The sequence below is a fragment of the Meriones unguiculatus genome, chromosome 7, assembly GCF_030254825.1.
Source record: "Meriones unguiculatus strain TT.TT164.6M chromosome 7, Bangor_MerUng_6.1, whole genome shotgun sequence".
NCBI classification, from domain to species: Eukaryota; Metazoa; Chordata; class Mammalia; order Rodentia; family Muridae; genus Meriones; species Meriones unguiculatus.
In genome coordinates this window covers 114,186,829-114,201,228 of record NC_083355.1, presented here as the reverse complement: position 1 = coordinate 114,201,228, position 14,400 = coordinate 114,186,829, and the positions used below count along the sequence as shown (strand labels likewise).

Below are 14,400 nucleotides of genomic sequence, written 5' to 3'. Positions count from 1 at the left end.
GATAGGTCTGATGAACTGGTAGCTGTGGAATATGCAGAAAGCCTGCCCCACCCCCCATCCCCAGAGTGGCAATTCTAGGATACAGAGAAGACAGAAAGGCATAGAAAATGACTGCTCTGTCCACAGGTCTTTGATTATGAATTTATCTTTTGTTTTGGACCCCAGAGTCTCAGCCACATTATTCATTATCTGAGACTCACACACTGGCAGTTATGATCACTGATCCAGGGAGTCCAATCTCTCTTCATTCTTATCTACAATGTTTGGTTACTAATCCATTAATCCAGTAGTGATGCCTCTTGAAGCCAATGACATGTATAAACACAGCAAGAATTTGCTATTTGGGATACAATACCCACAGCTTTTCATTAACTGAGCTTAGCTTTCCACTCTATCAGTTGGTTACAATATTCCTTCAAGACCTGAGATGAGTACACTAGGCCTTCTATCAGTGCATTATTTTTTAAAACGGAGACTAAATGGTCCAAGAAAGCAAAAGTAAGATCTTTTCCTATTATTCACACTGGATTTCAGTTTCTAGTGAGTGATGCACCACTGAACACCAGCCTTGGAGAATTCCAGCCCAGGCTCTCATGAGACCATTGGGAAGAGTACAGAACAGAGCAGAGAAACATAAAAAAAGAAAAGAAAAGCTGGGACATTCTTGCCACAGACCTTTGGTTTTTAGCTTTGCTTTCCAGATTGACTTATTCACTCGTTAATTTAACAGTGCCTGTTTTTCCCGAAACAAAAGATATGGAAACAATTTAAACTAGAAACCCGATTTGAAAGAGCCCCACAGCCAGATGATAAATAAGGCTCCCACATCTGCTCTATAGTAGCTGAGGATGACAGTGTAGGAGTTATAGCCACTGCCCAGCGTGCATACTGTAGCAAAGTACCCCTGATGCGCTCCTGATGGCCTGCATCTGTTTGTATTTTATTAATACATCAGTTATTAGATGAATTACAGTTCCCTGCTTAATTCTAATGACAGAATCAACATATATGAACACAGTTGTCAGTCTCCAGTCTCTGCATATTCCTAAATATGTAAACAGCAGTGGTTCTCAACTTTCCTAACTCTGTGACCCTTTAATAGAGTTCCTCATATTGTGGTGACCCCTAAACATAAAAGTATTTTTGTTGCAACTTCATAACTATAATTTTCCATTGCCATGAGTCAGAATGTAAACATATGATATTCAGGATAGATGATATGTGATCACTCTGAAAAGGGTTCATGACCCACAGGCTGAAAACTACAGGTTGAGAGGACATCTTATACCAGAAAAGGAACTATCCTGCATTTTGTTGGCTATTGAGAGTTCACATATGTTTCATTAAGTGTGTGGTGCTCATTCTCAACTCCTGCTATCATCATTGGTTCACATTATAACCGGTTTTTTTTTTTTATTTAAACTTACTTCATTCTAAGTTACTAATTAATGTAAGTCAATAAAATGGCCCAACACAAATATTTTACAACACGATGGTTGACAGGTTAACGTCTGTCTGTAGAATCCTATTCCACTTGAGACTTTATCTTTTGTTAATTGGCCTCAGTGTGTCAGCAATCAATCAGGAAATACTACAACTGACATTAATCTCTCCTTAGAATATAGTTATCTTTTATTTGGATGAGCAGTGTAGCATGTACATTTCCTTACCCATCCATCAGCTGAAGGCTACTCAGGTCTGTCCCATTTCAGCACTCATACATAGCACTGCAGAGAACATGGGAATGCATACATCTACTTGTCTAGATTTTTTGGCCCTTGAGGAACCTCCAGGCTGTTTTCCATAATGTTGTATTAATTGATATTCCCGTCTACAATGTACAAACTATCTACCCTTCGCTAGTTATTCCTACCATTAGATTTTCTTGATAAAAGTCTTTCTTACTAGAGTGCAGTGTTATTGTGCTGTGGGTTTTGCTTTGCATTCGCTGGTGATCTGAGCATTCTTTCATAGACTTCTTGGCTTTTGTATGCCTCTTTTTTGAAACATACACACTTTTGTTATTTATTGGATTCGATTTGGCTATTGAAATTTGGCTCCTTATTTACTCTAGGTCAGTGGTTTTCAACCTGTGGGTTGTGAATCCTTTGGGGGTCATATGACTCCTTCACAGGGGTCACCTAACCCCATCAGAAAACATGGATTCATAACAGTGCCAAAACTATAGATGTGAAGTAGTTATGGAAATAATTTTATGGTTGGAGCTCACCACAAGAAACAATATTACAGGACTGCAGCATTAGGAAGGCTGAGGATCACTGCAGAAGATATAAGCAACTTGTTAGGTACTTTCAGCCATAAAGGAAAATGGCATGTCATAATTTTTCGTGATATAATGAAACTGATCATGCTGAGGAAAATAAGCCAAGCACAGAGAGACAAACACAATATGGGCCTACTCATGTGGGACACAGAAGCATTCATTTACTGAGAGTGGAGAGTGGAGAGTGGAGTGATGGTTACCAGATGGTTTAGTGGGAAGAGACGAAAGGAGAAAAGATCCTAAGTTACAGCTCAATGACCCTCAGAAGCCTTGGGGTGTATTGTGGAGCAACTCTGTATGATAATTCCTTAATATCTTAACGGGGTAGAAGAGAGAATAGTGAATTTTCAGGATAATGAGAAAATTATTATGAGGAAATAGATTAGCTTAACCTGACTGAAAAATTACAAAGTAAGCATGTAACAAGACAACTCAAGGCATCACTTTGTTCAAAGTCATTTGTTTGGTATCAGGCAAAATGACAGGGGGAAAGACAGGACCTTCAAGTCCTTTCACTTTTCTTCTGCTCCCCAATGTACTGTTAAGCCTCTTCTGCTCCCCAATCTACTGTTAAACCATCAGTACAAGATTACCTCAGTCTCTGTTTCTTCTGAAAAATATATAACATAACGCTATGAAAATCATTAATCAAATAAGCAAGGAAAGTAAGAATGTTGGGTGTTACTCACAGTGAGAACACACAGCATGGCAGGGAGACTTTGGCCCAGCTCAGTGGCTCGGCCTGAGGGGTGCAAAGCAGAAATGAGCAGGAAGCTGGACGCTGTATCTCTATTGCCTAATATTCTCTATGATGCTTCAACACTCCTCTACACTTTCATTGCAATTATTTGTATTTTCTTCTTAATTGACTTCAAATTTATAATTGATACAGTGTAATGACTGACAATGACTTGTCTACATCCTGTTTAGTACAGAGCTGTATTGCACTTGATCAATTTCTGCTGTACCAGGCTTGTGACAAATGACTGACGGACACAGGAGAACTAGGAATTTTGAGTCCAGCCTGGTCTAAATAGGGAGAACTCATTAGGAAAACAAAATAAGAAAATATCTAATACCTATATCCTAGTTGCTTATTTAAATAATGTCAAAATTTTTATTTTCTTGATCTTAACCTGCCTTGATTCTTTTATAACGATACTTTAAGCTAATGAATACAAAATTATTAAATGATATCCTTGGACACAGACCTGGCCATTTGTTTTGGATCTCAGAGTTCCAGACACACGGTGTTCAACATGTGAGAGTCAGGTGACAGCTGCCACAGTCATCAGGTGGCATCATACCATGGCTAGGTGGGTCCCCATTGTCTAATACCTCCAGCTTTGTGCACGGTTTCATTCACAGAGAAAAATATGGAAACTAACGACAGCAATAGTGTGCATTAAGGGCCCTAATATTTGTCTACAGATCAAACCTGTCAACTGTACCACCATTTGGTTACTGTCCTTATTTCTTCATGTATGAAATGAAACAGTTGTCCATGGAGGGCCCAATACTCACTGACTAGTTTCTATATTGGTGGTTAACTAATCTATTAAGTCACTAATAATATTTTTAAAAATCTATAACTGGAAAACCTATCAAGAACATAGTTGTAACCAAGAATGAAGCCTGGGTCACTCTATATCTTCAGTTAACTACCCTTAGCTCTTCATGGGTACCACTAATGAGTATAACTATTCATTTTAGTCTAAAGTGTAAAATGATGTCAGCTGCCTTACATGACGACAACCTAAAATTTAAAAAAATATAGTAGATTCTCCCTAACTAAACCACCCAAACCAAGGTAGGAATTAGAAATATTACTTACATCATCCTCCACGCTCCCAACAGAGACAGATCATGGAGAACTTTACCCTGGTGGATTCCATCCACTCACACAGGTCCGCGGAGAAGAGCAGAGAACAGAACACATGATTTAAAAAAAAAAAAAAAAAGTTGTAAGAGAATAAAAATTGAGACGTTCTCCCCATTAACCCTTAACTTGATCTTTGGTTTGGAGTAGTAGAGTGACCTTTCCTGACGGCGGGACCCTTTAATTCCATTCCCAATGTTGTAGTGACTCCCAACTACGTTAAACTTCAGTCTTGCTGCTGTTATGAATTGTAATCTAAACGTCTGATACACAGGCCATCTGATATGCAACCCGCATGGTGACATGTTCACCTGAAGCCCCCCCAAAGGGGTTGCGACACTTAGATTGAGAACAGCCGATTTGGAGGGTTATTTATGTATTTATTAACTTAGCACTGTGAAATTTAATTTTTTTTCTCTTAAGAGAAATTTAAATTTTTTATATACTGAGAACACTGGCTTTACTATATAAAAGTCTACACCTTCTTTAGCCCAAAAAGGACGAGTAGCAGAATCAGATGGCTACACTTGGACTTCACTGTTTTCCTAACATATTATAATGTCCTTGGCCATAGTTTTTTGTTTTGTGGTTTTTCAAGATAGGGTTTTTCTGTGTAGCCTTGGCTATCCATCACTCCATAGACCAGGCTAGTCTCAAACTCAAAGTGATCTGCCTGCCTCTGCCTCCTCCTTGAGTGTGGGATAAAAGCTATGTGCCAGCCTGCCTGACTGGTCATGTATTTGTTTTAGTTAAACAATATTTCATTAATTGAGTGATTGATGTTCTCATTCATCTAATTTTGACACAAAGACCAGGACCAAGATCCTTGGATACTGTCAAATATTTTCTGAGGACACTCTCTAATGAGGTGATGAACTGCATTTCTTTTGCATTTGAATCCAGAGTCCAGGCATATTTTATTCACCCTGACAGCAAATACCCTCACTGATTCATGTTTGCCTTTTTAATTATAACGTTCCTATTTTTATTCTAAGTTATTAATTAAAGTAAATCAATAAGCATGATTCATAAGCTCAGAATACATGGCTTCACACATCTGATCTGACTGTCTTTTAGAGTGTCCCAGAGTCTACTTCTTTTTTTAAATCAAAATATCGTTTGTCTCCCAGTTTCCTATAGTATTATAGCTTTTTAAGTTTTTTTTTTTAATATTCTATGAGAAATTCCTTCAAGTATCCAATGGATTTTGCTCATATCTAACAGCTTACTCCATATGGAGTGATCCCTGTATTTCTCTCAACTTTATGGGCTCTTTGTTTTGTTTTTGTTTTCATATAACATATGGAGTCTAAAATTAATGCTACCCAAATGTATGTGAGTGTGAATCCAACCACTGGAGCATGGTCAAGCTACTAAATTGTTAAGTCGTTGTCAGATTCTATTTGTCTATAATCTAAGTTGTTGTTGTTGTTTTAATTGGGAATGAAATGGATGGAATTAAGAGGCACAATTCAGGCACAGAAGGGGCAAGTAGTATGTGAACACATTCACACTGAAATCAGATATCAGGGAAGCCAGGAGCTGAATGGTGGCTCCAGGGATAAAGGAGGTGGTAGGGAGGCAAGGATGGTTAAGGTGGATCATGGAGTGCTGGGTTACTATTAAGACAGCTTGGTGTGGCACACCTACTAAGGCGACTTTTGGTAACGACTGAAATGCCCTTCTTTCTCTGTTTGTTAATTCATAGGTATTCTTTCTTCTCAGCTTTCCTTAGTATCATTTCTCTAATTTTAAATGAGGTGAATAATTTTGAACTTGAGACCCTTCAGAGAACACTGTCTACTTATTGCTGACATATAGACCATTATTAGCCATGTGGTCAAATACACGTTCTTCCCCTACTTTGGTATATATCAGTATACATCCCATGAGCACTGTGGACTAGACCTTACGTCATCTATTATTTCATATAAATCTTAAAGTGACAATAGAATAAAAACACTATGTTACGTGTGTCTGTCTAGAGAAGCACTTTAAAATGAAAGTAATGGACTAGGTTTCCCCTTACAGACCACAGTTGCAGACTTCAAGCATCATGTATGATTCACGTGTCACTGTGGGTCACCACAGATCTAGGGCTGGTTCTTTCTGTTTTCTAGTTGCTCCCATATTGTTTATTCATTGAGTCACTAACTTGCTAATGATAACCTTAGATTTTTAATAACAGGAGGCAGAGGTAGGGGGATCTCGGTGAGGTCAAGATCAGCCTGATTTACATACGAGTTCCAGGCCTACCAGAGCTACACAGTGAGACCCTCTCTGAAAACAACAATAATTTAAAAACCACCCACTCCATTATATCAATACATGCCTTTCAAATTTCACGTTCCTAGTAATTTTATTTATTACTTTGTGGTATGTTTTGTTTTGTTTTCTTTTATTGTTGTTGTTGTTTTTCTTAAGCATATGAATATGTTGTTTTTCTTAAGCATATGAATACCTTCATGGACACAAAGTAAGAACCCTGACTATCCCATGTCATTAATCACCCCCCAAAAGGCACCCTCCCTCAATCCACTTAAGTGTTAATGATCCTCACCTCACCATGTACTTTCATGCTTGCATAGACTTCATCCTCTTCATTTTATACAGTCTTGTTTATTTATTCTTTCATTTGCAGATTTTTAATAACAAAATCAAACCTATGATGAAACAAATACTGAGATGGCAATCCTCGAGTATTAACAAAATCTGTATACTCATTGCCAGACAGACAAACATGCAAATCCCTGATCGCAAGGAAGCTTACAGGGTCACGGGCACTTTGGTCATAAACACAGCTAGAAGGCATGCACTCTTCATCCTGGACCCTCCTGCCGTTTCCCTGTGTAACCTGTGCATTCTCCCTATTTCTGGCAAGACCTATCATCAGCTATGACCAGAATGTACATCTCCGCATTCATGCTACACAATACAAGTATTTTTCTTATATGGTATCTTAAATATTAAACACAATTACCCCTTAAGGAATATTTAGAAGACATGTCAAATTTTTTTACACATGCAAAAACACACTCTCATACCATCTAATTAAAAAAATGGGGGGGGGGATCAGTGGGATTAGAAATGCTAATGGGGGCACAAAGTAACTTGTATACATACAAGAAAATGCCACAATGAAGCCCACAACTATGGACAATTAATGTATGCTAATAAAAACTGGTGGACAAAAAGTCCTGTTTCTTTGGGAGCTGCCCCTCCTGCAGTGGATGTTCCCACCCCGAGGTGCATTTGGGAAGTCCCATTTTGACTCAGTGAATAGAATATTACCACAAATAATAATGTCAAAATACTTAAAGCAAGTAAAATTAGGAGACAGATGTGTTTGGGGAGTCTGGGAGCAGACAGGACAAAAAAAAATACATTGTATTCATGTATAAAATTTAAAAAATCTTAAAAAGAATTTGTGACCTAGATTTGACATTTTAGAAATGTGCTCTTATTTAAATGTAGCATTTCTGTTGTTGAGACAGGCTTGGTTTTCTGAACATTCAAATGCACATTTTTACATTTCACATGCAATGAAAACTTGCATGAAGGAAGAGTGTTGGTTGTTCTCTTTGCCTCATCTAAGATACATCCATTGTGCACAACATTAAAAACTTATTTAAAAATTATTTTTGAGACAGGGTTTCTCTTTGCAGCCCCGGCTGTCCTGGACTCACTTTGTAGACCAGACTGGCCTCAAACTCAGAGAGATCCACCTGCCTCTGCCTCCCTGAGCGCTGGGATTACAGGCGTGCACCACCACGCCCAGCAAAAATTATTTTAAAATGTTAAAAAATATATTAAGAATATTTAAAAATGTTATAAGATATATTCTATCCATTACACCCTGCCTTTCTCCTCTCATAATAAAAGAAACAGCTTGAAACTCAAAACTGACCCAGGATAAGGATATTAGCCATGACATATTTCTGATTACACCAACAATTTTCACTAACAGCTTAGGCAACATGTTAAGCAACCAGCTCCAATGAAGGCAGGGACCTGCAGCTTCTTGCAATGGTTTCTGTCATCATTGTAAGTAAGGGGACAATTTCTATCACATGCCCGCAGGGACTATTGAAAAGATGGTACAAACACAACGTAGCTATCCCGTCGACTCTGCACCATCACTGCTTAATTTACTTTAGACACGTGTCTCCACGCATCATAACGTGCTTAGTATGTGTCTATTATAAACTTCAAACATCTGAGTCACTGATATGTTAATGGAAGAATGAGGAACAAAGGGGGAAATTTAAAATGGAACAATGCACAGCTATGAAAATGGAGGAGAAACCTTGATCTCATTTCAATCAGGCTCTGTGGTGGCACAATGATTAATTCAGAATACGTGGGATTAAACATGCTTGATACACAAGCTAGCTCAATTTCCTGTCTTTAAATGTTTTTTTTCTTTCTTTCTGTTAAATTTGGCCATTACGTAACTTTTTCTAATTTGCTAAAGGTCAAAAACATATAAAGTCACAGGTAGCTGTGACAGAGACACTGAGTACTCACACAAACACATCTGGGTATAAGCTGGCTGCTGACGTGGGTGACAGGCTTATTCTATTTTTATCCACAGACAGCAGTGCTAGAGACACAAAATACCAAGCCTGGCTCCAGTAAACAAGCTCTTAATGAGGATGTACTTTAGTAGATTCATCTAGCCTCGTCCACAGCAATTGTGTTTATTGATTTACTTATGACACATTAGCACTCAGGAACAGCTAGCAAAGGCCCCAAACAAGTTTACTGAGTGTTCTTATTATCTGACAATAGGCTCATTTCCAATAAAGGTAAGAGAAAAAAGGTTCTTTGTACTGTACTATATATAAAACAATGTAGAAATATGATTTAATAGCTAAGGTAAGATTTGAATCTATTTATGACTTTGGGCCATTTATGTTTAGATTATACATTCTTTTAGGACATATCAATAAATCAGAAAACTAAACCACTCCACTAAAAGTTAGAAAATTAGGTTTTTGAATATTATTAACAATCAGGTCTCTGGATCATTTGCAGAAGACCCCAGTAAGCAGACCACACTTCCTATTTCTGCAAAACCCACAGTTCCAGACACACATGGCAAAACAGCCTGTGTGACCTCTCAGACACCACTAATTTTAATCATTGGGCCAAGACAAGGGGGCAAAAGATGTCTTTCTTTAAAAAACAAACAAACAAAAAATCTACAGTTCTTTCCTAATCCACTTTTTACTTCTTTAGTAGCGTTAAATGCCTTTGAGCCCTAATGCTCATGGGAGGGAAATGTTTATAGCTATCCTAAATTAAAATTCACCTACAGATTTGTTGATGTCATTGAACGCATTCACTTTCATTATAAAACCAATTAACCAAACTAATGACTTCATCAAAACAATGTTTCACAACAATCTGTAATTTCATTGGCCATTACTGGCCCTCTGTGGTTACACTTGCTACTTACCGAACGGCAGTCGCGGGGTGTCTCTAAAGGGCGGCCTACTCACACCATTGTGCCTCTCTGTCACTTTGTTCCCACTCTTACACAGAGTAGCCACTGTGGAGCTCGCTGTTTCTCGAGGCAGTACAAGGCTCACACACTGAGAAGTACAAAGCAGAGAAGGCTAAATCAACGCTGAGTAAACCTCTCCAGAAAAACAGCTAGCAGCCTAGATTCTCTTGTACACAGACCTGATTGCTGCAATTCATTCCAAATCACTAGTCATCATTAATCCATGTTTAAGATTCCCTTTCCCCATTGACTTTTTATTGAACAAACTATTTGTTCACGGATTCTACTGAAATAAACACATGGTTCAGAAAACCTGAGGCCAGGACATATAGATCCTTCATATATTTTCTTCACTTGGTGAATCCAGCACTGGTCATTATCAGGCATCACAACATTTCAACTTCTATTGCTCTCTGGCAATAGAACTTTTCATATTTAATACATACGAAAAGCACCAAAATGTTTTAGAACAAATGCCCCAAATCAAAACAAGACCATAGCAACTCACACGGTTCTTCCATGATCTCAGTCCCAAAAGATGGTACATCAAGTCGGTATGTCCATCGTGAAGAGGGTCAAGCAAAAACGACAAAGGAAAGAACAGTTTTTCTAGGCATTTGCTAACACAGTCATGTAGGTATCCATTAATGCACAATAGCATATGACAGCAACCATGAACTGTGACTGAGAACCACCCATCTCCTCTCCAGCTGAAGTGCTACTAAACCGCCACTGCCCAATCATTCCCGGTAGTATCAGCGTTATTATTATTATTTACTGTGCGTTGGCACATCAAACAGTGGCGTGCCTCTCATGCTCTTATTAATCAAATGGGTTTATTTGTTCAACAACTGCTACTTTGAAAGAAGGTACAGTCACTGGTAGGGTGTCCATCGCCCTGTGGATGCCCCGACTCCCATGCACATATGGGCAAAACTAATTAAACCCAATGAGTTATATTTAAAAGTTTTTATTTTCCTAAAGATAAGACATGAAATTGGGAAGAACTGGTGTTTGGGGGCAGAAAAGGAACAAGAGGCATTTGGACGTAGATGTGACCTAGATGAATTATATAAATGTATGAAATTTCCAAAAGAAAAAATTTTTAAATATTATCTTTTGTAAAAAAGTATTTTTTTATTGATGAACACAAAAGTGAGAATAAAGTCCTTGTGTTTTCCTGAAAGCTGTCAATATGTTCATGCCTTAAAGTCCAAACATGAATTATTCATTTTTAATGACTCATATGTGACCAGTGTAACAATGGTACTGGATTATGACTCTTCATGTGATTACTATTTAATTTATTAATTTACCAATATCAATGTAATCAGCACAATGGATAAAACCACAATGGCAAGAACCCTAAGTGCGCTTATCATCTAGACAATTACTTGTTGTCTTACATACTTATTTGACTAATCATCATACTGTATTATTAACTAATTAATACAAAATGACAGTAAGACTTCACTGATCTAGCCAGCTTTCACTGGCCCAGGCTTGCCACTCCTAGGAAGGTGGAAAAACATTTGATAGTTTCCTCTAAAGAAAACCAGCAAAAACAAACTTTTATTATTTATATGTACCATTCTTAAGGAAATAAGATGTGTGGATTGTGTATATTTCCCAATAAAATTCACTGCCTAATGTATACCTGCATATAGTTGTACAGTTTAAGAATGTGACTCTTGTTTTCCCAGTGCCTATGTCTAGAGCCACTTACATACAGACACACAAAACTTTATCAATTGTGTAACTGGACCTCAGCATCTCAACTTGTTAGGATTGTACTGCCGTCAATGGTCCTCATTCGTACCCCTTTATTCTCACTCATTTACATGTGTTTATTAAACAAGGAATGACTTCAATGGTCCTAGTTTTAAAAACAATGATTCATGCAACCTAAGAGCAATGACTAATTGTCATGCCTTTAGCATCATCTGCCATGCTCATATCGTGTTCACAAATTATCATCCGTGAATTTATGAATGCAATATTTCATGTTAATTCCATCTTTCTCATTTTCCACAGTTGTCCTGGCGGAGACTTCTTTACAGTTTTGATAATGTAATAAATACTCTTAGAAAAACATACAAGGATTTGAACATGATTTCTCACTCACATTGGTCTCTATGGTGTTCACACACAAAGCAAGCAGCATGGCAGAGTCCTCCAAAAGCCATAGCTCTCCTTCCCTAGAGAAAAGACAACAAAGGTGAGAAAGACCATCCCCAAAGGGTCCTCTCTCCTCCAATGCACTCGTTATTAAACATTTCACGTCATAAACACCTATATCGAAGTGATCATCTGCGTGTATCTGCGTGTGTGTATGACTCATACAGTATTAAGCATTGTTTTTCAGTACATTATGCATGATTGGATCTTTGGACCATGTTTTTTTCTTAAAACATCAATATACACTGTTTATATTAATATTTCATGCTTCCTTGCATGTATTCATGGTGTGGAAAAGCTTTGATTTCTTTACTTCATGTTTATTGGGCTAGAAATAACTTAACATTGATAAAATGAAACGTGAATAGAATCAAACAAGGACTGTGGCCAATGAGGTGGCTTAGTGGGCAGAGGCAAGATGACCAAGCCGGATGACATTAGCCTAGTCTCTGGGACCCAGAAGGTGGAAGGAGAAAACTGGCTTGATAAACTGCCACACCCCCTCCAAGACAAATAAATAAGTGTAATAAAAGAAGATCATAGTATATCCCTAACGGTCCTCCACAGGATCAGTAACAAGAAAAAACTGAGTGAGTTCTGGCCTGTCATCAGCCTCTGCCTTCCGGAGGGACAGTACTGACAATGAAGGAGGCCTATGCCACTGTGCCACAATTACTGTTTTGGGGATAGGCCGGTCTTCATTCTCATCTAAAGCTTTTATTGAATGGTTCATTGATTTACTAATAACAAATGAATTAATCACAAAAACTCAAGGACATAATCCTTCAACATCCCTGCCATTTGCCTTTAGAATTAGTATCTAATTGAAAAATGCCCCGCCCCATCAATTATCCTCCTTAATATCCATAGCAGTGAATCAAAATATTTCAGACAACCCCTATTCATCCTTTGGACCATACTTGGCTTTTAAAAATGATATCTCCTATTTACTTTAAATGCAGCAATGAATACAAACCAAGTTTAAAAATTTCAAACCAAGTAGTCTTACATTGGACAGAATGCCCCGACCCACAGAGGCAATGGTGGGGGCCAGAAACCTGCAGAACACAGACGCTAGTTCACATGTTCAGCCTAGAACATAAAAGCAAAAGAGAGTTAGAGTTGATGAAGACAGCACCCATGTTCATTTATCAAGTTACGTAAGCGTAGGGATTTGAAGTAATATATTTTAATAATTTTCTGACTTTGCGACATGTTACTGGCTTCGCGCTTCGTGTCTGTATTATGATGGCTACTGTCCTAGTCACTGTTATCCAATTACATTATGAGCAGAAATGATGTATTTTATCTACAGGCCATTTTTGTTCACTTTTTGTACACTCTAGTTTGAGTGCACATTGGCATTAACTGGACTCATCATACTCCCTTCTAAAAAATGCTTTCTTGAATAACTGTTCTTTTTAAAGGCATGGTTTTTTATAGGCCAGTGTAGCCGCAACCTTACTAGATGGCGAAGTGGACACTGATAAAAGTGACACATTTCTTCCATTGCTCCCGGTATCATTGTGTCCCTGTTCAATCACTTTTATGTACCTGATTTAGCTTAATGTAGATTTTATAGTCTATTAAAAATAACAAGACAACATTGAACTTCCATTAACCCAATGCAAGAGTACCAGCATCACTTAGATTCTCTGCCATAACTATTAGCCACAAGAAACATTACTGAACATTCATCCCAAATAATTATCACTATTTTTTAGAATTAATAGTATTAATAATTAGTGTACTCTTTCTCATTTTGTTATAATTAGATATATCCCCTTCACTTTAACTTATTTATAATTGTACATTGATTATTTTTTTTGAATTACTTACAATAAAAACATACCTCTTTAATGTGTTCATCAAAGTATTTTCATTGTACATTCTCTTATTGATTTCCTGACTGCAAAATAATCAAAACCTGTGAAAAGTAAACTCAGACAAGATCCTTGCAAAATCCCAAATCTACCTATAACATCTCTTTTGGCATGGGCAAAGGTTAGAATTGTTTTTATCTGGGCTTCAGTATTGCAGACACACTTGCCCACCTCTGGCTCACACCCGCAGCTATATCGATCCAGAGTTCTGGCTCCTTCACTTCCTATTACCCAGCCGTGTTACCAGTTACCTCAGCAGCTCCCTCCAGACAAGCCAAAGTTTATACACTAATATACTCCAAATATACATGAACCTTGGCTACCTCTTCTTCTATCAAGGCACTTTCTGCTGCAAAACTCACTTGTGACCCACAAGGTTTCATATGTGTACTGACTAATAGCACATATCAATTCTATACTCACCATGGCTACTTTTGCTCAATTATATTTAATAGATTGTATCAATGTTGATAGGGCGATTAAAATGAAGCTGCATTTCCATCCATGACCACTTTCTTTTGTGGTAAGTGAGACGGAAGCAAGGCCTTGTGGATACCCAGCAAGTGCTGAGCTTCCCCACGTGGGTAGAGACACAGACACACTCTGAACTTTTCATAGGCAAAAAGACAACATACTTTAACTAATTCTCTTGTTTTCCTCTGGTAGT

At 37.8% G+C, this 14,400-nt stretch overlaps 1 non-coding gene and 1 pseudogene across 1 annotated transcript; both read right to left on the bottom strand.

The window, feature by feature from the left end:
* Positions 1–154: 154 nt before the first annotated feature.
* Positions 155–227, bottom strand: LOC132655587 (small nucleolar RNA SNORD113/SNORD114 family). Its single transcript, XR_009593380.1, has one exon. It is a non-coding gene; the product is annotated as a small nucleolar RNA SNORD113/SNORD114 family (small nucleolar RNA).
* Positions 228–3,508: 3,281 nt separating this feature from the next.
* On the bottom strand, positions 3,509–3,589 carry LOC132655630 (small nucleolar RNA SNORD113/SNORD114 family; annotated as a pseudogene).
* Between the last annotated feature and the right edge of the window lie 10,811 nt (positions 3,590–14,400).